The sequence below is a fragment of the Rhipicephalus sanguineus genome, chromosome 1 (genome assembly GCF_013339695.2).
Source record: "Rhipicephalus sanguineus isolate Rsan-2018 chromosome 1, BIME_Rsan_1.4, whole genome shotgun sequence".
In the NCBI taxonomy this organism is placed as follows: Eukaryota; Metazoa; Arthropoda; class Arachnida; order Ixodida; family Ixodidae; genus Rhipicephalus; species Rhipicephalus sanguineus.
In genome coordinates, this window is record NC_051176.1 from 270,677,957 (window position 1) to 270,703,831 (window position 25,875).

At 46.1% G+C, this 25,875-nt stretch overlaps 1 long non-coding RNA gene and 1 pseudogene across 1 annotated transcript in view; both read left to right on the plus strand.

Annotated features, from left to right (window-relative positions):
* Positions 1 to 5,442, plus strand: part of LOC125756861 (uncharacterized) — a 38,398-nt gene extending 32,956 nt beyond the window's left edge. The window contains exon 2 of the long non-coding RNA XR_007414815.1: positions 5,329 to 5,442. This is a non-coding gene — a long non-coding RNA (uncharacterized LOC125756861). The remainder of the gene's footprint in view (positions 1 to 5,328) is intronic.
* LOC119382833 (uncharacterized) overlaps positions 1 to 25,875 on the plus strand; it is an 85,649-nt pseudogene that overhangs the window by 35,283 nt on the left and 24,491 nt on the right.

Consider the following 25,875-nt stretch of genomic DNA (forward strand, 5'->3'; position numbering starts at 1 on the left):
AATGCAAACCGGATAATGTGCTGCGCAAAAAAATTTCTCAAATAACCTCGCGTTGTAATCGTGACAGTTATTGGGTTCTTGAAGAGGACGGAACGTTGAGCCTGTTGCATGCTATACCACAGTGAAACCTAATAAGACAAGGCACGAACTACAAAAGAAAAATATACCTTAAGTGCTGCCTTCCAAAAGACAACTTGTTATTAAAATCGCAGATATCAATGAGCGAGGAGGCAAGTGACATGTGCGCAACACAATACTGACACAAAGAAAAAAAAGCACACGTTTTCGGAAATAAAGTGCCTTAACGCGCTGTTTTCTTACTTTTCCGTTCGGTACTTGACCACAACAAACACACCTCTGAGGAATTCACTGGTTCCGCCTTGAAACTGTTTACAAAAGCATGATGACGATTATAATTTTTGTTTCTAACACAGTTATTGCTCCCATAGAAAGTTCTCGCCCCCCGCTAAACAAAATAGGCACATTTTGGCAGATAGGCATTAAACAAAAAATGTACATTTCGCACAACCCATGTGATAAGCTGACACAAGAAACCGTTGCAAATCCTTAATGTTTGCTGTCATTGAGTACGACAGAAAGATAACTAACGTTCTTACCTATATACTCCAACCGTCCGTGAATCGCCACTGAGTGGCCGCAGTATACACACCATCCGTGGGGAATGGCTGCCCCAGAACCATTAGACCGTGGCGGGTTTTCTCGCATGAACTCGGCACAATCACAATCCGTGTGCTTGCAACGCCCGCGTTGCACGCCAAGAATGTCTACGGAAGTAAACATGGCAGAAATCTCTGCCTTGAAGTGCCTGAACGGTGTTACAACCCAAAGTACCCGCAACAAACGCAGCATTTCAGAAGCGCGCCCTTCGAGAGCCTTCCGAAGTAAAGTCCCGTATTCGACGCAACAGGCGCGGGAAGAAGGCGAGGCGAATGCGCCTCGTCATGTTCATCGTTGAGAACGCTCGCCCTTCGGGCAGACGGCGCCGCTTATCGCGGCTCCCATATTAGGATTTCTATATGCGTGACGGCAAATGTTTACGCGTGTCCGCCGCGGGATTGTAAGCGTGTGATATCCGTTGCACACGCGTACACGGCTGGCCCACGCCTGCACATGAGAGAATCACGGCACGCAGCCTTGCCCTCACGCTGACCTGAAGGAACCGCACGCTTACTTTTGGTCACGTGGGGCTTGAAACGTCATCCACGGCTCATTTACAGGTGCATCACGCTTAAATTTACAGTTTAGCGTGACATTAACCATGGTATTTTTTAGAGTGTAGGCGCCATTGGATACAGCCGATGGTCCACGGTAAAAGTTATGGCTCAGAGCCCACGGCGCGGATAGCGCGAGACCAAAAGCCTCGCGCTATCTAAGTTGCCGGCGTATCACGCGCTGCAGCAGACATTTCACTATCCCTTGAAAGAGCAGATACAGTTGGGCCTTATCTGTTGAATTGCGCGAAACGAAAAGAAGCCTGACTTCCTCCTGAACGAATAATCAAGCGTGAACCCGAGGAGTAGTTCGCTTTAACAGAGCCAACGAAAATTACTCGCGAAGATGCGATCATGTAAAAGGAACGCGCGCATTACTACAAGGAATAAACGTGTGTGTCAATGTGTCAATATCGTATAGTCACCGTGTCATGCATTGCAAGGGGATATATCCAGTTTTCACCACTGCATACACCAACTCCGATCTCTGGGTTTCGAGAGCTCCGGAACAATATATCGAGTATTACATACATTCGTTGCTGGCTTAGTTGGTTCATAATCTTAAATACTGGATAGTGTGAATTCTACACAGGACAAAGAAAGAACACAGATGCACAGGACAAGCGCTAGTCGCAACGGACTTATTCAGAAAAGTTGCCCTAGGCGTGAGCACGCGCAGGCACACCGCGCACTGTGTTCTTCCTTTGTGCTGTGTCGAATCCGCGCTATCCATGGAGTAGTTACGGTCAAAGTAGGCAATCGCACCCGCGTCCTCGAGCGCGGCAACAGTACATACATACATACATACATACATACATACATACATACATACATACATACATACATACATACATACATACATACATACATACATACATACATACATACATACATACATACATACATACATACATACATACATACATACATACATACATACATAAAAATCACAGCTACACCTAATAAACATGTCCACAAATTAAGGACATCCACCCGAACTTGGCTATACGGACATAATGTACAGCATTCGTTACTTTCAAGACTCACACGTGTACGCTGCTAGCAAGAAGTCCACATTTTTTGCAGTAACCTTCGTACGTATGTTATAGGTTACTGCTAACCCCCGATGTGATAACTCCTTCAGTGGGGTATTTGCAGTAATGAAAGTAAATAAATAATAAATAAATAAATAAATAAATAAATAAATAAATAAATAAATAAATAAACATTTCAGGACATGCACTTTTTGGCTGACATCTTTACCGACGGTCACTTATAGACTAATAAAAAACACAAAAAATATCCACTTAAGTCGATGAAACCAGTAGCGCGATAAACGGAGAGCAAAAATTGCGGCATTGCTTGAAACACAGTGCAAGCTTCATCCCGTCACTGAGCTATACGCGTAAAAAGGCAATATGACACCGACAGTCAATGTAAACATCGGGGGTGGGTGGTTCGAGTGCGCGCTGCCGCCGCTTCCGCTTTTGCATGAGTCGAGTTATCTGTTCATACTCTCGCCACGTCTCGACAGCTCAGCAGCTAATATATATCTGCGAGCCTCACTCCAGTACTCAGCATCCCTGCGCCCACAGCGAAGAGGCCGCAATCATGGACTGCTACGGAGGTGAGTACCACCTTACGCGCTCATGATCATTCCTGTTATATTTTGCCCAAAAAAAATATGCTAGTAAGTCGTAGTAAAAGTCTGTAGACGTTAATACGAAACACTGCTTTACAAGTTAACTCAACAAATTATGAAACCGCAGTATACCAAATGCGGAACAAGGTGGTAATCCACGAAGCCGGTGACAGAAGTCGTGCGTGTCATAATAGTGAGCCAAATGGTATGAGCGATGCTTCATCAACGTAAAGACAGCTAAGTTCGTGCCTTAGCAAGTGTCGCTGGGCTGTATGCCATGACACAAAGGAGCATAATTCACAGTTGCGTATTACAAGTTAATGTTCATTCTACGTAACCGTACATGATTTTGACGTTATTGGTCTAATGAGTGTGGCCATTGTCAACAGACAAGGTCGGACGCGGTAAACACCGTACCTTCCTCTGCTCTAGTCGTAAAAAGCTGAAATTTAATCTCCATTTCACTATATTTATATCAGTTTAAAAATGACAAATGTAAGGCTTTACCTTTCGAAACTGCTGCGATACATTTAAGCTGAGTACCATGACCGCCTCTAGCAGCCATTAGATAGCTATATAATATCATCCGCTGAGTCGAATTCCTGATAGCACTACTGACCATTGCGACGGAGAAATAAAGACCCACAACTCCAAGCATCGCATGTCGTTTAACGATAAAAGCGATTGCTTATCACGTTGCAAAACTACCTGAATCTCGACGAAGCGGACGAAAGTTGTATTTGTCACGTCACAAAATGTCGTGGCACTAATGGCCGTCATTTTAAGGTGACATTACGAAATGTTGGCACGGCAGAGCTGGAGTGCAACGCTTTAGCTCGTGGTCCAGGTTCCAGGGCTCAGACGAAACTTTGAGAAATGCTGACATGCATGCTCTCGTCTCCACTGCGTCGGAGCAGTCGCATAGAGAGACAGCGTTCAACATGCTTGCCTGCCTAGCTGGGTTGGTGCAATAGGGACTGCGCAGGCGTCGTTTAATTAATGTTCTATTCATTCGCGTTTTCAACTGCGGTAGCCACGAACTGCAGTGAATAAGGCGATGGAGCAGGTGTACAATGCAAGCGCGAGCACAGCGAGTTTCTTGCGTACTTTCGGAAGAACACGCACGTGCGAACATTTTCGTTTTCTTCTTTTTCGTTTTTTTTTGTCGCTCACAAAAGCAAGACATCAAATAATGTTGCATCCCCTTTCACATCGCTTGAAAAGTCGCGTGTTCGAAATAAAGTTTGCTTGCACACAAGTTCAAATTCAATATTCGCATTGTAAAGCATGAAACGAAATTTCAATCAACGAAAGAAATGACCATTTGCTCCAATTTTCATCGTACTCGTGCACGGTTGGACAGCAGAAGTATGTCGAGAAAAGACCAAAAAAACAATTAGCTAATCAGTTACTAGTTTCATACTCACATTTACTAGTGCAGAGCCTGTAAAGTGGTCAGCACGCAGTAATTAAGTTATATTGACGACAAAGCGTAAAAGCCTGCGTGTTGCAAGGCGCTTCCTGCCGGCGGGTTGTGATGTGCTAGCTTCCGGACCACATACTGACAGGCTGGCGACCAATACAGGGTTGCCATTAACCACTGCTGCTCACATACTTCTTTCTTCGATAGCCCGTTACATGTTTATTGTCAGTGCATAAGCAATGAAATATTATACAATATACGCATATTGCCTCAGAAAGGGGAACGAACACGAAGATGCAATTTGAGCCGCAGAACATAACGGTGCGTGAAAAATGTACCAATTACCCTGAAGAAAGAAAAAAAGAAAGAATAAATAAAAATTGTTGGGGTTTTACGTCCCGAAACCACGATATGATCATGAGGGACACCGTAGTGGAGAGTTTCGGAAATTTCGATCTCCTGGGGTTTTTTTAAAAAACGTGCAGTAAATCTAAGTACGTATAGGCCTCTAGCATTTCACCTCCATCGAAATGCGGCCGTCGCGGCCGGGATTCGATTCCGCGACCTTCGGGTCAGCAGTCAAGCACCATAACCACTATAGACCACCGTGGAGGCTAGAAAGAAAGAAAGAAAGAAAGAAAGAAAGAAAGAAAGAAAGAAAGAAAGAAAGAAAGAAAGAAAGAAAGAAAGAAAGAAAGAAAGAAAGAAAGAAAGAAAGAAAGAAAGAAAGAGAAATGGAAACAGTGCTCGCTAGAGCATCTCTAGTTTTACACCCATCGACCCCCGGCCAGCGGATACGCTCGTCGGCTCTGCTTCCTGTCAAGCTGCAATTACAAGGCCGCGGTCAACATCCTCGCTGTTTGCACAGCATGCTTAACATGTGAAGAGTAGCTGCGTGTGCGCTCTACGTCATCAGGGCCGGTATCATGTGACTTTTCTAGTCAGTGTGTTTTCCTCGCGTTTCGTCGCTGGTCCGAACGGGGCATCGCTTTGCCTACAACCAGGGCCTGCCAGGGATTCGTGAGCGGTAGGTGGTGCGAAAGAAACAGATTGAGCTCAAGAAATTTTTCAGTTATGCCGGCCCAAAATGTAATTTGTCCCTTTCGATAATGTATCGCCTTCTGCGCTTTTTCAAGGGAAAAGAAAGGAGGCGGGGGGCAACCTAAGTACTTCGAACAAGTAACGCCCCCAATACAGCACTGAACCTGCCTCCTGCAGCTCCGCGTGCGCGAATATCGTCCCCAAAACAGACATTATCGGAAAACTTCGTCATTACATAGATGTAATGGCATTGAGTGAACGTGATGGGCAGGCACGTCCATACAAACTGACGGCTAGCGGTGTAGTTGGCGCTGCATTCTTAGGTATTCTCGGACTATATCCAGAGTCTAACAGTGATTTTAATACAAATGCGCTTGCACAGGCGCTTCGCGCACTTTGGACACAAATTTTGCGAACAGTTAGTGTAATAAAAAATAGAAGTAGCAATAATTTCTCAATTAACCCCCTAGCTATCGCACTTATGGTATACATTTATGTTCGAAACGTAATCGTATTAGAAAACAATTTTACTTTGATCCTAAATACTGACGGATGATTACTGGACATATGTTTTATAAAGCAGCGTGCTACTGGCACCTCAAAAGAATTACAATGAAATGATGCGCACAGCGCGCACCACATGCATGTGCGACATAAGCGAAGCACACAACATACGGAATTAAGGTAACGCGTTCGAGGTCTAGTTCGCACCGACAGACACTCGCCGTACGCACATCTCCCACGAAGGCATTAACTGATGAGGAGGAACGCATTATGTACATGTCGTGTTATCCAACGAGCGTACAACAGCGAAGCTATGAATAGAGTAGGCCTCCTAGTTAAAGTCTGGCTTGTTCTTCCTAACCGTGAACTTAGATTTAGGTGCACGTTAGAAAACCCCAGGTGGTCGAACCTTCAAGCGCCCTCCACTACGGCGTCCTTCAGTATCATATCGTGGTTTTGGGTCGTAAAACCCCAACAATTATTATCTTGTCGTTCATTAGATTGGCTTACGTTTTATTAAATAGCCTTCTCTCTCCCTCTCACTGATTCCTCCAAACCTAGTGTCTGCAACCTCATGAATCACGCCCGGTGTTTCCAGTAGCGCAAAAGCTGAGAGTTTCTATAAATTGGGGCAAATCTCGACCAGGTTAATGTACACGTTGCTCGCATTGTCTCGCAGCATACTGCCACAAGCCTGTCTGCCAGTGGGTATTGTGCCACGGCAGTCACATACCGGTTAACGCGGTGCCCGGCGGTGAAGACGGCGGGGAGACCATCTTCATCGGACGTGCGGTGCACGACGGTGACGTCATCCCGGGCAAAGTGTTGCCTTCGCACAGCTGCTGCTACGTCTCCTACGCTGGCGCCGAGCACAGCCACAGGGACTATCAAGTGCGTAAAGCTTCATCTTGTGCATGGGCCCCTCACAAAGCTTCTTAGCGTAAGAGCACTGGCCAGCACTCCGGCTCCATGAAGACACGATAGCGATTGGTGTGACGACCACTCTGTCGATGGCTGATCGTAGACGGCACTTACGCGAAAGAAATTTTGTGAATACCGGCCCTGAGGATACCTTTACTGAAGAAAAAGTGAACGAAAAAATATGAAATCGGACTACATAAGCTGGCAGGTTACACAATTATTCACCATCAAGTAGGTTACTTTTACCGAGAGGGGGAGCTGAGTTTTGTACCGATTTATTTCCTGGTGCATTTTTTTTCCTTTGATCCCCTGTGACTGACGAAGGAGAGAGTAGGGTTGAGACAAATTGCGTTTCAGCGAGCGTTGCTCTGTTGACAGGTTATACCGTTGCATCTGCACGGCTTTCTGATTGGTTGAATGGGTGATGTAGTTTGCAAAAGGGGTCTGGCAACTAAAAATGCAAAGCACCACGCACACGTCTTGACGGCCAACCCATGCAGATGCTTCGCAAATTCAGAATATTAATGAGAACTAATAGACAATAATGCCAAGTTATCTTTTCGTCCACTTTACTTTCTTGACATTTATATGCTAATTACTACAAATAACATCCCCTATACCTTCCTTGGCATTATTGTCTGTTAGTTCTCGTTAATATTGTGTCTAACAAAGAAAAACTAGCCCTTAAAAGTCATCTTCTCTCCTTCGCGAACTCAGAGTAAGATAGTCGTATCAGGAGATGATAAAAACATTTCTGAGAGCCCAGCTTCGGGCCATGCGTCCTGGCAGCTGTACAGCCTTTGTCCGTAATTTCGAAGTCACTGCCCATATGGCGGACCTTCCGTTCAGAAACCTATACGGCACACTTATAAACATTTGGCTGTTCCAAATCTGGGGAACAATAGCCACAATTCATCGCCATGTTGGCTCGGAGGGCCATGACTTCTACTGGCACCCCACAATAAGACATGGCGGCAGGACAAGCATAGCAACGAAACATATGAATGTAGATTAATAGTATAGACATAAATTAAGGCCGACACTCCGTGCAGCGCAGGTGAGAACTCCGTTAAAACTGAACCAGGGACACAAAGGCACCTAAATTATCGGAGTACGCTTGGCGATAATCACACTCAAGAAAGAGAGAGAAAAGTTTATTTGTAGAAGGCAGAGAAGCCGGCTGAAGCTAGCTATAAGTTGCTCTGGCCTGTGACTTCACCGGAGAATAACACACTCAATTTCAAAGTTAACATGCACGCATTGGCATTGCCGCACAGTAAGACATTCTTTTACTGTTAAACTGGAACTGGGTGCTTGTGATCCTGATTTAGATCACATGTGATCCTGATTTAGATCTTCCCGAGATGACGTCTATGCACGAACCAACTCAAAAGCGAGTCCTACCACATTTTACACATGCCTATGGTACGTATAAGACGAACGCCGGCAATACGCAGAACTAGACAATGACGAATGGCTAGGCCAGTGATATATACCGAGATAAACATTCGCAAGATCCCCGTTCACAAGGTCATTGGAAAGCGATCACACACGCTATCACGTTTTATTCCTGTCTATCCTGTCAGGTGCTCATCTCTGGTGGTCCTCCGATGGCGTGGGTGCCAACTTCCCAGGGCTCGGTGCCAAATGCAGCCATACAGGGCGGCAGGACCAGTAAAGGAGAACCGCTGTACATCGGCCGCACCTTCCACAACGGAACGCTGACCATTGGCAAAGTGCACCCATCACACAAGTGTCTGTATATACCGTATGGTGGTGACGAACACCGCTACACCGACTACGAAGTGTTGGTTCGCAAGACAATCAACTTCTGAAAAGCGTACGATGCGAGATCAAAGTCCTGCACACAATTATACTATTGTATCAGAAAACCGCGAACGAATAGTCAGTGTTGTATTTATTTTTTAGACAGGCAGAATTGCTGCGACAGCTAATATATTTAGAAGTAAATATATAGCTTGTTTTATAAGTGTGCCCTGATTGGAAAGCTTTGTTTGTCGTTTGATAATACTGCTGACTCCAGCGGAAGTTGTTGCAGAGTGGGTAGCGATATATATGAAGTCGTACATGACAGTATGGGAAGCGAACAGCATGTAACATGAAGAAAATACTTTGACAAGAAAAATGTGTATTGAAGAGACAAAAGCAATAAAAATCAACATCAGCAATTAAGCTGGGAATCAACGTTTGTTATATTTAACAGTTGTGTACGTTGCGCATTGCAGATTCATCGAACTTGTTCAGTCATTAGCGTAATATATAAAAACTCTCGTGTTCGTTTTCAGCATGGATGTCAATAAAACAACGTTCACGTTTTTATTACATTACCTTTTTTTTTAGTTTTGGTCATACAAATAACACGCACCACGCCCCGTTGAGGCGATCTAGTGGGTTTCAAAATGTGAGTATCTATGCAACCTAAATGGTTCAATTTAAGAAAATTAAGAAAATTTCTGGAAGGAGGGTAAAAGAGATTCGCTTTAATATACTGAGCAGCTCAAGATGTCGCAAGTCGTTGGTAATATCTGTCCACGGTACATGTTTCTACGGGTATTAATTAATTAATGTTGAGATTTAACGTGCTTAACATATTCAGAAGCCAGCGAAGGTGAGAGCCCGTGCCATTGGCCTACTGCACATGTTCTCGCTTCAAAGCCAGCAAGTGAAGTTCGGAAGAGCAAGGGGGCGCTGATGCATGTGTTTTTCGCCGCAAAGACGCACAAGCATGAGATTCCGTTTAGAGCGATCGTTTCCGAGAAGCCGACCTGCGTTGTAGCTCCCTTGGTAGATCATCTAACGCGTAATTCGAAGTTGTGTTTCAGATCCCAGTGATGGAAAGGGTGCTTTTTCGTTCACTTTAAAAGGCACAAAGGTGCCTTTGTGCCCCTGGTTCAGTTCTAACTTACTTCTCACCTGCGCTACACGGAGTGTCGGCCTTAATTTATGTCTATACGATTAATCTACATTGATATGTTTCGCTGCTACACTTGTCCTGTCGCCATGTCTTATTGTGGGGCGCCAGTAGAAGTCAGGACCCTCCGAGCCAGCATGGCGATGAATTGAGGCTATTGTTCCCCGGATTTGGAACAGCCAAATGTTTATATATATATATATATATATATATATATATATATATATAATATATATATATATATATATATATATATATATATATATATATATATATATATATATATATATATATATATATATATATATATATGGCGCTAACCCTTAGCGGCATTATGTTTCTCACGGAGCACACCAGAATTCGCCCCCAGGAAGCCGGAAGTTGAGCGTCGGCTCGAATGTTATGAAACCCCAATAAAAAATAAAAGCTCACATAAGAAGGATGTAGTGGTTACAGAGAAGCGTTGCATAGGATACATATGATACCGGAGCATAAGTTTAGTATAGACAAAGGCCGATCAACTGTGGGGATAATTAATGAAAATTAAGTGAACGAGCTCATTGAGAGAGCAAACTGTTATCTTGTAGGCATGTGTCATCAAGACGAACACCCACAACAGAACAGCCTTCTTTCATTGAACTGAATGGGTTCATTGAAGGCTGTTAAGGCGAAAGCCTTCTAGTGTGTCTCATGAGTGAAGAGATTTTTGAGATTTGACGAGACCACACGGTACGTCGCGAGACATTGTCGGCGGCGGCGTCCACGCGAATGATGCAAAACGGAGAAAAGTAAAAAAAAAAAAGTCGGCGAAAATTCACGCGATACTCAAGTAAACGTAGGTGTGCCGACGGCGTACTGAAAGTCACATGGCATCAGTGTCACATGACGTCACGTAAAGATTTCAACACACTACAACGTCGCTCGGTCACAGATTGGCCGATCCTGGATGCAGTGGAAAACCACGTGAGGTGCAGAAGGCTTCCAGGTGGAGTGGGGAGGGAGGATCAATCCAATCGACTGAGGAGAAAAACAAGGCGAAAAAGACGATTACGATGGCTTTCACCTAATGCGAAAAGGACAGCGTACATTTCTTTCTTGTGCTTATCTGCCATCAAGATGGCATATATACACACTACAGAAGCCTTCATTCGCTCATCAGTTTAACCAATGAAGTGGACGACAATGAACAAGCCGGTTCCAGTAGATTGTGTATGTACACTGAAGCTAAGCAGGTTGTCGACCGAAAGTTAACTTGAAGTCTACCCAAGTGAACCAAAAGTTGACCAAACGCTAGAGGCTAGCGCCAGTCAAACCACTTAATTGGAACATTAAGGTCGCCTAAAGATCTTTTTTTTTAATGTGCGGTGGTGCTGGTGGTGGTTGAAACGTTATGTGATATACATGTATTTAAATGTAGTTGAGCAAATAGACTTCCGAGACTCCCTTGGCCGATATCTCTAAGCAGGTCCGGTCCTAAAGCCAGAGCTGGTCATCCGAGCCGGTGGCCCGAATAGCCGTCTTGCACGCAGAAAGGGAAAGGTTGAAAACAGGGTCTACCGCCAAGGGCTTGGGACAGCTACCCAAAACGTGGAAAATATCTGCCCGGGGCGCTCGCCAGGTTGGTACAAAATGGATAATGCCGAGTGGGACAAAATAGGCGCGTCAAGTACGGTCTGATTTGGCGCCAGACAGGGCACTCGTGCGCGTATGTGTAGCGCTGGTAATCTCAAGCCAACGCAAGCCAACACAATCAATCGCTAGCCAGCGCGAACTTCCGAGTTCCGTTTTAGGTTCTTGCTCCTTTTGCTGGGGGGTTGTCTCTTGTCCCTCCTGCCGTGTACGCTAGTTCTCATTGCCGAGAGCGGAGCACGCGATCAAGTGCACGATTCAAGGGCACAAGCCACTACCAGCACCGAGGCGGCGGCAGCAGCGAGGCCTCGCGATGCCGAAGATAGTCGACAAGCGGACCTGGAGGCGGCACGGGCCCGCGAGGCGGCAGCGAAGCGGGCGCAAAGACAAGCGGACCCCGAGCTGAGAGCCAGCGAAGCAGAAGAAACCACTATACTAAAAGGAAAACGTTCCCCCGAGCTTATCTGATCCGTAAATAAGCTCTTGAACAAAGTGTATATATTGCATCAATATGTAAATTTATGTATATAGTGCATCGATATGTAAATTATAAACATTGGGTATATAACATTGTGTATATATTTCAAGAAATGTGTCCAACCTTCTCAGAAAATCAGGAAAATGCGATATTTGCTCGGGGCTTTCAGAATTGCTTTTTGTGTAGCGGCAGGAATCTCAAGGTAGTTAAGGACATCATTTAGGAGAGTAATTAAGAAAGTTACATTAATTAACTTTTTAATTAGTGGAGTTAGGTGATTGTGTCAAATGGGAAAATTGAAGTTCTTCATGCGAGGAACCCATCTGAGCTTTGAGATTTTGAAAAAGCGTCCTCTAGTAATTGTTGTGGCGTAATGAAATTCAGTGAAATGCAATGGCTGTCAATAGGGAAAGCCATCGAATTTGGTTGAATTTCATTACTTCTTAATTATTACTAGAGGCCGCTTTTTCGAAATCTCAATGTTGGGATGTGTTTCTGGCACGAAGAACTTCAATTCCCCAATTTGACACAGTCACCTAATTCCAGTAATTAAAAAGTTAATTAATTTAACTTTCTTAATTACTGTCTCAAGTCATGTCTCTAACCATCTTAGGATGCCTAGCGCTACAGAAAAAGTCATTCACTCATCTTGGACGTCTCAGAAGAATATGGCAGTTGCGTTCTTCCTTGTTTCTGTTTAGGTTTCGCCATTGAATTTGGTTGAATTTCATAACTTCGTAATTATTACTAGAGGACACTTTTTCGAAATCTCAAAGTTGGGTTGGGTTTCTGGCATGAAGAGCTTCAATTCTCCTATTTGACAAAACCACCTGACTCCACTAATTAAAAAGTTAATTATTTGAATTTTTTAATTACAGTCCCAAATAATTTCTTTAACCATCTTAAAATTCTTGCCACTACAGACAAACAAATTCTGAAGGCAGCAACCAAGTATCGAATTTTCCTGATTTTTTGAGAAGGTTGGACACATTTCTTGAAACACCCTGTATAACATTGCGTTATATAACCTTGTGCTATAAACATTGTGCATATACAATCAACACCACAAGAACTCTCGTGTCACTTCTTTATATGATGATGACTGAGCAGATGTTCAGAAGATTCACGGTTTACCGGATTTAACCTCTGGAGCAAGCTCCTTCTTCATCATTCACTTCGTGGACATGCTGCGATTTTTTTTCTCTGTCAACGTCCCTGATGGTGTGCGACTCGCGATCCACCAGCAATGTCACGGGCCGGCTCTTGACGGGTGTCACCGCTCCAACGTTAGCCGCCGTGGCATAGCGACCTGCACACCATCAGAAGTATTGCTTGAAAAAATCCCCAAGTATGAGAGCATGTCGCAGAGGCAGTCAATCTTCCTAAGTATTGTCACATCTTGTATGGTAAACAAAAGGTCTTTGTACAGCGTCTTAATAGAAACAGCTGCACACACCTCTCCTCTAATAGATTACTTAGTACTCTAAATCGTCAACCATTTTTCTTAACACAGATGACGATTACTGGCATTCAGGACAAAGTACATCGTAGTAAAACCGTGCGCGCTGTGGCAGCTGAAAACGGTGTCGCGCTGATGAGCTCGAGGGCACACCGTTGTGCTTAGATTCAGGCGCACACGTTAAGAACCCGAGGTGGTCGAAATTAATCCGGTGTAAAAAAAAGAAAATTCGGCAGATTCCACCGCCTGTGGGTATCGGTTTCATGCGAAGCAGTCAGCGAGTACTTCTATGCTGTATTTGATGGCATTGAGCCAATCGTTGTGAGGTGGACCGGCGTGTTTTTGTAAGCGTAGTATAGCTGTGCGCACATGATGGGCTTACCAGGCGCGTCGACAACATTGGCGTTTAAATGGTAACTTATGGTGCGAGGTAATGTCAGCCCTCACGTTAGAGTACATACGTCAGTGTTATCGAAACTAAGTCCACATTGTGGTGCAATCATGTGATTATCATACGTAGCTTTCGTTAACGTATTGCTCCGTGGCCGAGCAATGCTTCAATATAGCTTGCTGAATCATAGGAGTACAAATGCAAGGTTTATTAGACTTCTGTAAAAGCGGAGGCAACACTGGAACCACAGACATTAATCTTATATGACGCTTGTACCGTAGGAGTACATATGTAGTGTTTATTCCTTTCTTGTAAAATTAGATAGCCAGCACCACAACCACAATTGATCTTGCACCGACATTACGCCTGCATAGGCTGTTTTTCCAAACCATTTTATAGACCTGGCGTGGCTCTGGTAGAATACCCAATTGCCACGCGGAATGCTTGGGTTCGATTCCTGCTGGGATCCTAATTTTTATTCTTTCCATTCGTCGGATCAACGCTGCCCATGTCCGGTTTTTCTTAACGCTCTCGCATTTAAACTACCGATGTCTGTTCTCGCCGTTCCTCGGTAGATATAAACTGTCAATCACCTGTGGCGCATACCCGTACACCGCGGCGCATGGTAAAGGGGTATGTGCCACACGTGTCTTGAGGAAAGGGTTTGACGACGTACTCGACAGTATTTTCACGTTATGCATGTCTTGACGAAACAGTCATGTTCGTCAAATTCTCTTACCATCACATACCAATATTGATCTACACCAAGTTAAGGAGGCGATCATGAGAGCACTCAGACGTAGGCGGACAGATAGATAGATAGATAGATAGATAGATAGATAGATAGATAGATAGATAGATAGATAGATAGATAGATAGATAGATAGATAGATAGATAGATAGATAGATAGATAGATAGATAGATAGATAGATAGATATAAACGCTCAAAGTGCCAAATGTTCGCTAAGAAATGCTTCGCATTTAAAACAGTACAAACGTACTGTTTTCTTCTCAACCTGTCCCTTGTCTTCATGCGCCGTTTTTCTTCATGGCTACCAGCCGCTGGTTGATTGCTTTCCGCGGTATAACGTCCCACAGCGACTCGGGCTATGATCGAGACAGGCCACAGTGGAGGGCTCCTGAAGACTTCGACCACCTCGGGTTGTTTAATGTGTACTGAAGTCGCGCAGTACACGGGCCTTTGGCATTTCGCCTCCACCGAAATGCGACCGCCGCGCGGCCGAGATCGAACCCGCGGGTTTTTGGTCCGCAGCCGAGCACGGGACCACAGCGGCGGCGCTCGCCACTACGGCGTGCCTCATATCATACCGTGGTTTTGGCACGTGAAACACACGCAATTATTTTTTTAGATGCGAAGTATCTTAAGGCGGAGCTCAATCCGGTGGTGGTGGTGTGCGGCGTGACCACCCTTACTGCGCATGCGCATACCCTCTCCACACACCTCCTCTCCACTTCCCCTCTCCACTTTCCCTCTCCCCCTCTCCCATACCCCTCTCCACTTCCCCTCTCCCCCTTTCCACTCGTCCTCTGAAACGCGGGCTAGACATGCCGAAATTCTCTCCTGCGCAACGCCGCGATGAGCTCGAGCGCATGCGCGTCCCCTCCCCTTCTCTCTCCACTCCTACGCTGTCCCGCTCTCTCGCCCGTCTGTCGACCGCGTTCCCCGCTTGCCCTGTGAGAATTAATGGCCAGGCTAGATGGAAGATATGACGCGCGTAGCGTCCCTCTTCGCGTTCCACGACGCGAGGTCGGTAGCATGCCCAACGAACGCCAACGAAACGCGATCGTGCAAGTGCTCCGGCTTCGCATCGCCTCATGGTCCCCTTTAGCGGGAGATGGTGTAATTTTTGGCTTAAATCATCTTTTTTTTCTCTTGCTTTTTGTTTTATAAAAACATGCCTTCTCACAGGTCATCTGTCTTGTATAGAAATATTGAGATTTTAATAATCTGGAACGTATGAGATCAAATGATCTTTTGGCAAACGCACCCTTCAAGTCTTGAGCACATAATAACGCGAAATGTATGACAGAAAGTAACCAGGATTTCAGATGAATTTTTGCAATCTTATGTGAGCTTCCAAGAAAAAAAAATCGAGATGAAATTAGGGAAAGCTCTAGTGGTTATGTGTATCTAAGGTCTACCGCCAGGGATTTAATTGGGACAGCTCCCCAAGATGCGGAAAATATCTGCCCGGGGCGCTCGGCAGGTTGGTACAATGTGGTCATTGTAGAGTGGGATAAAGTAGGCGCGTCAAGTACGGTCTGGATTTGGCGTCAGACGGAGCACTTAAGCGCGTATGTGTAGCGCTGTGAATGAAGAAAAGATTACTTTTAAGGGCTCGTTTTTTCTTTGTTAGACACAATATTAATGAGAACTACCAGACTATAATACCAAGGAAAGTATAGGGGGTGTTATTTGTTGTAATTAGAATATAAATGTGAAGAAAGTAAAGTGGACGAGAAGATAACTTGCCGCCGGCAGGGACCGAACCTGCGACCTTCGATTAACGCCCCGATGCTCTACCAAAGTGGCTTTTTAGGGGCTTGCTCCTATTGCTGGGGGGTTGTCTCTTGTCCCTCCTGCCGTGTACCCTAGATCTCATTGCTCCCGCTAGAGACGCAGCTGTGCCCTCCGCTGATTCGAGGGCGCGTGCTGCGCTCTCGGCGGAGCACGCGCCCTTGAATCGTGCACTTAAAAAAAAAGAAAAGAAAACCACAAACAAAAAAAAATCTCTAGTTTGATAGTAGACCGCTAGAGGGTCTCGCCTTAGATAGCGCTCGCTCTTGGCGCGCTTCCTTTCTATTTCGCCGGACATCACTCAGTGCACTTCACTACCGCTCCTCATCATGAACACTAGCATCGCAAGACCTCGCTGCTGCCGCCGCCTCGGTGCTGGTAGTGGCTTGTGCTTGCTGTCGGCGCTGGCGTCTCTCTTCGGCCTCGCGATGCCGAAGCGAAGCGGGCGCAAACACAAGCGGACCCCGAGCTGAGAGCCCGCGAAGCAGAAGAAGCCATTATACTGAAAGGAAAACGTTCCCCCGAGCTTATGTGATCCGTAAATAAGCTCTTCAACAAAATGTATATACTGCATCAACATGTAAATTTGTGTGTATAGTGCATCGATATGTAAATTACAAACATTGTGTATATAATGTGTATATACAATCACACCACAACTCTCGTGTCACTTTTTTATATGATGATGATTGAGCAGATGTACAGAGGATTCACGGTTTACCGGATTTGACCTCTGGAGCAAGCTCCTTCATCATCATTCACTTCGTGGATATGCTGTGATGTTTTCTCTGTCAATGTCCCTGACGGTGTGCGACTCGCGATCCACCAGCAATGTCACGTGCCTGCGCGTGACAGGGGCCACCGCTCCAACGTTAGCCGCCGTGGCATAGCGACCTGCACACCATCAAAACTATCGCGTGTGGAAATCCCCAAATATGAGAGCCGGTCTCAGATATACGGAACTTTTCTAAGTATTCACCTTGTGTTCGGTGTTGTACGGTAGATCGTCTACACAGGGACAGCTGTCCACAGCTCTCCTCTAACAGAGTCGTCGACCAAATCGTCAACCATTTTTCTAAACACAAATGAAGATTGCCTGCATTGCGGACACGTTTATTGCTCTCCAACAGTAGAGTACATTGCAGTCTAAATCCGTACCCGCTGTGTTAACTGGTCAAGATGTCGCGCTGCTGTAAGCTCCAGGGCTCGGTTTCCATTCCCAGCCACGGCGGCCACATTCCCATGGAGGCGAAACGCAAGTGTGCTTAGATTCAGGTGCACGCATAGAAAGGTAGACAGAAAGAAAGAAGGAGCGGGCCGTCACTTTTGCCGTGTTCCTGATATCAGTTCTTACGCTGATTACGTCATGTGCATGTCCTTCTAAGCTAGCCACAATGCCTGCGGGCACGCTATTATTTAATTGCAGTTGCTTCACAAGACATTAGATATTTATTGACAATGCCGGGAAAATGTTTATAGCTATTCTTGTCATTTCGATGGTAAAATGCCACACAATCACCTAAACATCTCGCCCCGAGTGTCATCACTATTTGCCTGCTCGGCTACTGACCCAAAAGGCTCGGGTTCGATCCCGGCCGAGCGGTCACATTTCGATGGAGTCTAATGCTAGAGGCCCGTGTATACTGTGCGATTTTAGCGCGGGTTAAATAAGCCCAGGTGGTTGAAATGATTCGAAGCCCTCCAATACGGCGTCTTTCACAGCCTGTGTCGCTTTGCGACGTTAAACCTCATGTTCCGTTCTGATTTGGGAATGCTTGTATGTATCCAACTTCTTCACGTGACACCTCCTTGTTCGCGGCGTATATTTATGTACGCGCGAAGGGCATTTTGATTGCATGAACATGGCTTTAAAGAATCTTAGAAGACCGAATAAAGTGGCCGATTGGACCACTGCCATATTCCCAGTAGCCACGAGCGTGTCACAGTGGGAATGTCGTTTATATGGGACAGCACAGTACCAAAGGACGCTAAGTTTTGTGGGCCGCCACTCATAATAGAGGGAAAAAAAAATTCTTGAACAGGGATTGCCGCTGGGGCACAGCGACATTACCTGTTCAATGATCTCTTCAAGCACCGGGACTCGAGCGAGCCTCTAGTCGAATTAGGTAGTGATACTACGGTGGACTTCATTTGTTTTTTTTTTGTACGTGTAGTTATGAAGTACGGGATCCCAGCCTTGAAGATGTACACCTCGAACCACCCTTCTCTTCTCAGCACTCCCAGAACAGTGCCCCTGTTATTGACACTACAATTGAGCAGAAAACCGTCGCTTCACTTCATGGGAGCGCATATTTTTAAAGTTAACATCTTTTGCGGCAGAACTCTGCCTGTACAGCCATAAACTACACTGGGGGCATCGCACGGTTACCTTGGATCGTCTCCTTTTCTGGGTCGGCTGGTATTTATTATTATTATTGCGATAGCAATTATATGGACAGTCTCGATGGGCTTTTGCCGTCGCCGTCATGTCCTTCCGATATGAAGTCCAATTTGATAAGATCCCCCGCGCATTGTATGTTCTACTGTGCCCCGCCACGGTGGTCTAGTGGTTATGGCGCTCGGCTGCTGACCCGAAGGTCGCGGGATCGAATCCCGGCCGCGGCGGCTGCATTTTCCATGGAGGCGAAAATGTTTGAGGCCCGTGTACTTAGATTTAGGTGCACGTTAAAGAACCCCAGGTGGTCGAAATTACCGGAGCCCTCCACTACGGCGTCTCTCATAATCACATCTTCGTTTTGGCACGTTAAACCCCAAAGATTATTATTATTATTATTATTATTATTATTATTATTATTATTATTATTATTATTATTGTATGTTCTACCGCGGGTAAAAGCGCGCGAGCAGGGGCGACGAACGCGGCCGAAGCGGAGGTCAAACGAGCCGGCCCATTTCCGTCGCTCGGAGGGTGCATGCGATAACATCACCCCGCTCGGGAGGCCTGCCGTCAAAGCAGACAGGAAACGCCCCGCTCGTCTTTAACGACCATGAAAAGACACGAGGTGGGGGGCGGACGGGGGGTTGTCGCGCAAGCAGCCACTTTAAACTTTGAATCTAGGGGCGTGGTCGCGATCGCTGGCGCGCACGCTATCTCGAAAGCAATCACAGCGGGCGGCTCGTATACCCTTCTACGTGCTGCGCTTCAACGCGAAGTGGCTATGCGGCGAGCATCGCTCCCTGGAGCGGCCGTATTCTCTTACACCAGCGTTTTGTAGTTACGCGAGATCGGATACAAAACAGTTAGCTGCCAGGCTCACTGCGTGTAACACTACAGTTTGTTGCAGTGAAACGGTGACTTTTACCATCATTATTATTATTATTATTAAACCCGCCTCTTTTGGAGCTATGACAACATCGAATATATCTGTAGCTCAACGGCCACAACGGCCACAACGGCCAAAGGCCATTTTTGTTACGAAGCTGAGCCCGGACACCACTGTTGCTGACATCAAAAAACATATTGCTTCATTCGATCTGTCTCCCATCTCCTGCCGGCGACTTCAAACCAAATTTCAGTCCTATTCTTCGTTCTACATCGAAGTCGACAAGGAAACACTACAACGCCTGAATGACCCTTCGATGTGGCCCCTCGGATGCCTCTTCAAGCCATTTCGTGGGGAGCTGCGCGATGACATGCTTCATCCCTCTGAGCAAGTGACAGGAATCGAAAGTGCCGTGTAACGTAGACATATTCTACCAAAATGCTCGTGGTCTACGTACCAAGACACGAGAGTTTTTCTCTAATGTTCTTTCGTCTTCTTTTCCTATTATTGCTATTTCTGAAACCTGGCTAGGCGCTGAAATTCCCTCATCTGACTTTTTTCCCCCGACCTACACCACCTTCCGCAGTGACCGAGATTTCAGTGAAACCAAGCAGAAAGGCGGTGGCGTGCTGATTGCCATTGACAATTCACTGAAATCCGTTAGACGGAAAGACCTAGAAACTATCGAAGAATCCATTTGGCTAGAAACCAACCTTGAGCGCAGTGAAAAATTGTTGATTGGATGTTTCTATTTACCGCCCAGCATGTCCCCTGCCTCGTTTCATGATGTCATGTCTTCCATTGAACTTGTGGTATCTTCTCATAGTGGGCACAGAATTATTGTTCTTGGGGATTTCAATGCACCTGGAATTGACTGGAGCACGCTTACTTTTTCTCATTACAATCATTTCATAGAGAAAAAGTGCAGCCTGCTCTTGGACTTTCTGGCGTTTAATTCCCTACTGCAACATAACTCAGTCGTCAATTCCAGTGGCAACGTCTTAGACCTGTGTGTGTCAAACGATCAACCCCTAGAAGTTTCCCGCTCCGACATCTCTCTTGTACGTCCGGACAAATTCCACCCACCACTTAACGTAAGATTATCCGCATCAGCCGAAACAACGAGCTTCAGCAGTTACGTAAACAAATCTCCGAGATTTTCCTTCAAGCGAGGTGATTACACGGGCCTCTATCATCACTTGTCTACCGTTGAGTGGTCACAGGTTACTGACAAACCAAATGTTGATGAGCAGGTTGATCGGTTTACGGAGCTTGTACTGAGCAGCATGCGTAATTTTATTCCCCAATATACACCTAAACAACGTAAATATCCCCACTGGTTCTCATCTGAACTTATCAGTGCACTGAAGCATAAAGATCACGCACACAGAAAATCTAAATGTTCTCCATCCAGCGAGTAGAAGGAAGAGTTCAGCTTCCTTCGAACTCTCTCTAAACGCCTATATAAACGGGATCATAGTTCGTATATTGAATTCTTAGAAAAAAGCGCCTCTGACAGGCCGGCTGAGTTTTGGAAGTATGTAGTACGTAAACGGTCCAGCAAAAGCGGAGAGTCCTTCAGACTACTGGACTCAAATGGGGTAGAAGTGCATGCCGTCGCTGACTGTTTTGCCACGCATTTCCCATCCGTTTATAAGGCCTCAGACTCTAGCACTGATATCAAACAACAGCCCAAGGCGGTTAGCTCATCCAGTGCTTTGTCGCTGGATGAAAATCTTATCTGCGAATGCATTAAGCGCTTAAAACCATCCTTATCATGTGGGCCAGATGGCATCCCCTCCACCATACTAAAAGCTTATGGTAGTATATTTGTCCCAGTACTAACTACGATATTTAATAACTGCCTGGACACTTCCACATTTCCAAGCATGTGGAAAACTGCTCGTGTTTTTCCAGTATTTAAGTCGGGCTCTAAAACAGATGCTTCTAATTATCGCCCGATTTCTCTACTATGTGCCACATCAAAGATCTTCGAGCTGGCTCTTCACGACATATTGTCTTTTAGTGTGAAAAACTCAATGATTCCTAATCAACATAGTTTTCTCGCTGGCCGCTCAACTACACTGCAAACCGTTTCACACCCTTATAGGTGTATTTGCGATAATACACCTATCGTACACCCTTTTTTTCTGTCAATATTATCCGAAAGGGTGTAATGTCTTCTTTGCACACCCTTCGCACACCCTTTTTTCATTTTTGGGTGTACAATGGGTGTATGTTCTGTTAAACACCCATGGGTGTTCTTTGTATTTTACACCTATGGGTCAATTCACGCAGTGAATTAACCCGTAGGTGTAAACAGGTATCGTTGTACTGCTGAATGCAATTAACTGAGACATTGAACACCACGGGCAACGCCTCCTGAAACCACGGGTCACCACCCTGTTCGACAGAGCGTCTTGGCACAGGATACTGTTTCACGAGGCACCTGAGTGTGAAGCTACCTGCTCGTGAATCAGTAATGGTTCACCTTGGTCTGCTAAGCTTGCCACTCAATTTTCATTCTTTTAGTTGTGCATCACAAGTCTGCTGTAATTGCAAAGACGCACGTATTTTGCCTACTTTATTAGGCAAGTGGTTGTGAAAATAAAATATAGCATTGTCGTGCCTGAGGTTCTGAATGCAGTGAGTCAACTGATGTTACTTATTTTGAGCTCACATATATTTAAGCCTTTACATCCAGATTTATTTTTGAGAAATCATTTCCAAAATAATTTCATTTATTGCTTGATTCGATTGACACGTTGAATGAATGCCCGAAATACATTCGGAATAATATATGTATTTGTTTAGCATTCATAAGCATTTGTTCAGTTTAGAGACAGTTGGCTTCACTGCTCTGTGATCATCGCAAACACCTCTCCTAACGCTTAATCTATAGCATACATATACAGTGAAATCTCGTTGACACGATTCTGCATAATACGTTTTTTAGCCTAATACGTTTTCGTTTTTATTTCCTGCCAACATCCCTTGAAAATAATGCATTTTCATGAGTTTAATACCATCACATTTTTGCCAAAACTGGATAATACGACCGCGAAAGTGGATCTTGAAAGATATATCGAGAAATCATGCGTTTATTCTTCGCTATGACAGCTCGCACCGCGTTCCAACAAGCCACGATCTGCGCGTAGCAGAGCCGCTGAGACCACAGCAGTACCAGTTTAGCGGCGAAAAGATCGCTGCTGGGCGATCTTTTCTTTGAGATTATATATTACGTATATATTGCCGCTTTGTGAGGGCCTCCCCTCCAGTGAAGGGAGACTTTAAGCCCTGCTTGTAGTCAAGCAGCCCTTACCGTGTCGTCGCAATGCTTACTGCGATTGGGGGGGGTTCAAACCCCCCCCCCCCCCCCCCCCCCGAAATTTTTGAGTTTTGCTTGCGTATATATACACGTGCACATACAAACACACGCACGAACATACATAAAGTATGGTTGAACCCCCCCCGAAAAAAATTTCTCGCTACCCCCCTGGAATACACTGTGTAAAGCATAACAAAACATAACACTGCCGCAGAAAGAAAGCTGCGCCCACGCGACCCAACAACGGCCGGGGCGCCACCTCCTCTGCCGGCGCAGCCGCCGCGCGTGCGCAGCGCGCGGAACAGCTCTATCACCACGTGACCTAAGCAACGCGCTCAGACACGCCGCCGGACTCCATCGTTTTCTGCGTGTGTTGTGCATCGCCTCCCGATCGGTCGAGTTTTGCAATCGGTGTGTTTCGGTTGTTTGAAGTGTGCGTGCGCTGTGTGCTCGTCCTTTACCTTCTGCCAGTGCTGCTTATTACGAAGATGCACTATACTCAAAGGGAGACCTGCAGCTTCATATCGTGGAGCACTCGAACTGAAACGGTATGTACCACTATCACGTTGCTACGGCCAGCGCTTTGTTAACTCCGAGAGCGCGATCTAACGCCGTTAACTAAGCTTTTCTTAACTGGTTGACGATCGGTGAGCATTTGTTAACGTAGCGAGCATATGTGAGTGTACTGTTTCATCGGGATGAAGGCAAAGTTGTGTGACATTAGGCGCGGGCAAGCTTTGCTTTGTTTGGTGTTGAAAGCAGTGTGCGCATGCGCGGCTGTGATTCGGTGGGAGATTTGAACGCAGTTGTGGCGGTGCCCTCCTGTCGGCGGTGGTGTTGGAAGGGGGCCCCGCTCTCGATGAACCACTATTTTGATTTAAGAATAGTTGGGTTGTGACGGCGCCTGTTACCTCTAAGCGTCAAGCGTGTCTAAGGCGCGTATGCTTCGGCCTGTTGGTAATTGAAGTGCATTTTTTTCGCACAAGAAAAAAAAAAAAAAAACAGGACAGAAAACAACGACGTGGTGTCCGCGTCGTTCTTTTCCGTCCGTGTTCGTTTTGTGCGCTAAAACTACCGTGATGCTCGGGTTGATGCGTGTGGGTCATTTTAACGCAGCATGTTGCTTCGTTTTAGGTACGCCGCGCGAAGCTCGCCTAAGTGCAAATACATTCCGTTTCGTTAAATTCGTACCGACGTTTTAATTCATCCGTAACATAGGTTTCCTGATAATGCCGGCACCCGTGCACGGGGAGCCGTTCGTTAAACTTGACTTGTGTTCGAATGAATTTTTCATGTCTGTGTGTGGTGTTACGATCGGCCCCTGCACCGAAAAGAAAGCGGCGTCCCCTGTTCTTCGAACCGGGCGCCGAAGCGCTGCTTGCCTGGACATGGCTCAAGCGCGTGAATTCTCCTCCCGAGATGGGACGTGAGGCGCCGTGCGGTCTGGCCCATCCTGGTACGGCGAGACGACCGTAATGGTTTCCTGTCGCCAAATCTACCTTGACGAGACAGCGGCGACCGCGCGGATGACAACCAGCCCCTATTTGATCGACAAGGTGCGTCGGAGCTGCAGACCTTTTGTGTCCGAGCGTGGGACCCATGGCCCTACGGCCTTCACATGGCGGGGACCACAGGTTGCACCCTTTGGTGCAACAGCAGCAGAGTGCGGTGGCCACGCCCCAGTTGACGACGCTGACCTGGGCGAGTGTGGGTGGCACCCTCATTAGTGTTGTGTGGGACGCGATTGGATCGTCCCAACTTGCAGAAATTCCCCCATCTAGGGATCTGGGGAAAGAGACCCTTTAAAACGAGCCCCGCGGGCTCATTCGACGCGCAATCGTCGTCATGTAGACACGAAATCCTCGTCCTGTAGGACGAAATCGTCATGTAGAAACAAACTGCTCGCCCATGTAAATAAAACCCTCTGTTAAGTTTGCCTTCCTCCTGCCTCTTCCTCCGGAGTCTCTGGTGCCTCCAAAGGCCGGTCGCAACAGTGGCCGAATCGCCTTAACTACCTGAACTGTGCAAGCGCTAGTTCGAGCATCAGTGTGCACGTAGACGTGCGCAGGGTTCCCCATCAGGGGGGAGGGAAGTAGGAAGGTTAATCGCTGCCCCCCTCCCCCCGCTTTACTACAAAGTCAAAGTAGGGGGCAGACTTCGCCCCCCCCCCCCTCTGTCTGAATTGACTAGGGGGGTGCGCCCCCCCCCCCCTTCTTGCGTACGCCTGAGTGCCCGCGTTCGAGCACAATTTATTTTATTCTATTTGTTTCCATTATGTATAGCTTTCATTATTTTGTTGTGGTTATTAAGAGTTATATGCGCCTCGCCTCGCTTTGGCGTTGTAACTTCGCTAAATACTTTTACATGTACAAACATTAAAAAACGCAGTTTGTACGACCACCTCCAATGATATTATTTGGTAAAAGACAAGCCTAATGATTTATAAGACATTTGATTATAAGATTTATAAGACATTCAAGGCTGCAACTTGCAGCCTTGAAGAGAAGTCCTTGTGCAGAGTTTTGTTTTATATGCTTTTTATCGCTGTGCAGGAATCCTTCATGCCACTAAAGAATGCTCCTTTTTCTTTAAAAATGCGGATGATATTTGTCAAATAGTACTTTCTCTTTCCCAAACAAGCTAATTGCACGTAGAAAAGCTGTTAATTCTCTCCAGTTCCATATGGGCCATGTTATGAGCTTCATTTTTGGATGGTACTATCGTGAACAATATGAGCTCGAACACGCAAGCGCGTGCCGAACAGCCTTCAACCTTACGTCGGCTGATTCGCAACGGCTAGAGTCACTGTATATGCTACCTTTAGGTAGCAGAGTTGCGCATAGGTCCGGCTAGCAACCAACGCTATGCGGTGAAGTCGCACTCCGTTTGTGCAGGCGACATGCCTACCATGTCGGCGATTAACATGTCTCGCGTGTCGAAGATCGGCGATAAACATTGGCTGTCGATGGATAGTGTTAATTCATTTCGCTGCAGCGGCGGCGTCGAGAAATACAAAAATTGGCCCGAGCGCCAGCTTCTCCGCAATGCGTGGTTGCTAGCGGCGTTTGGAA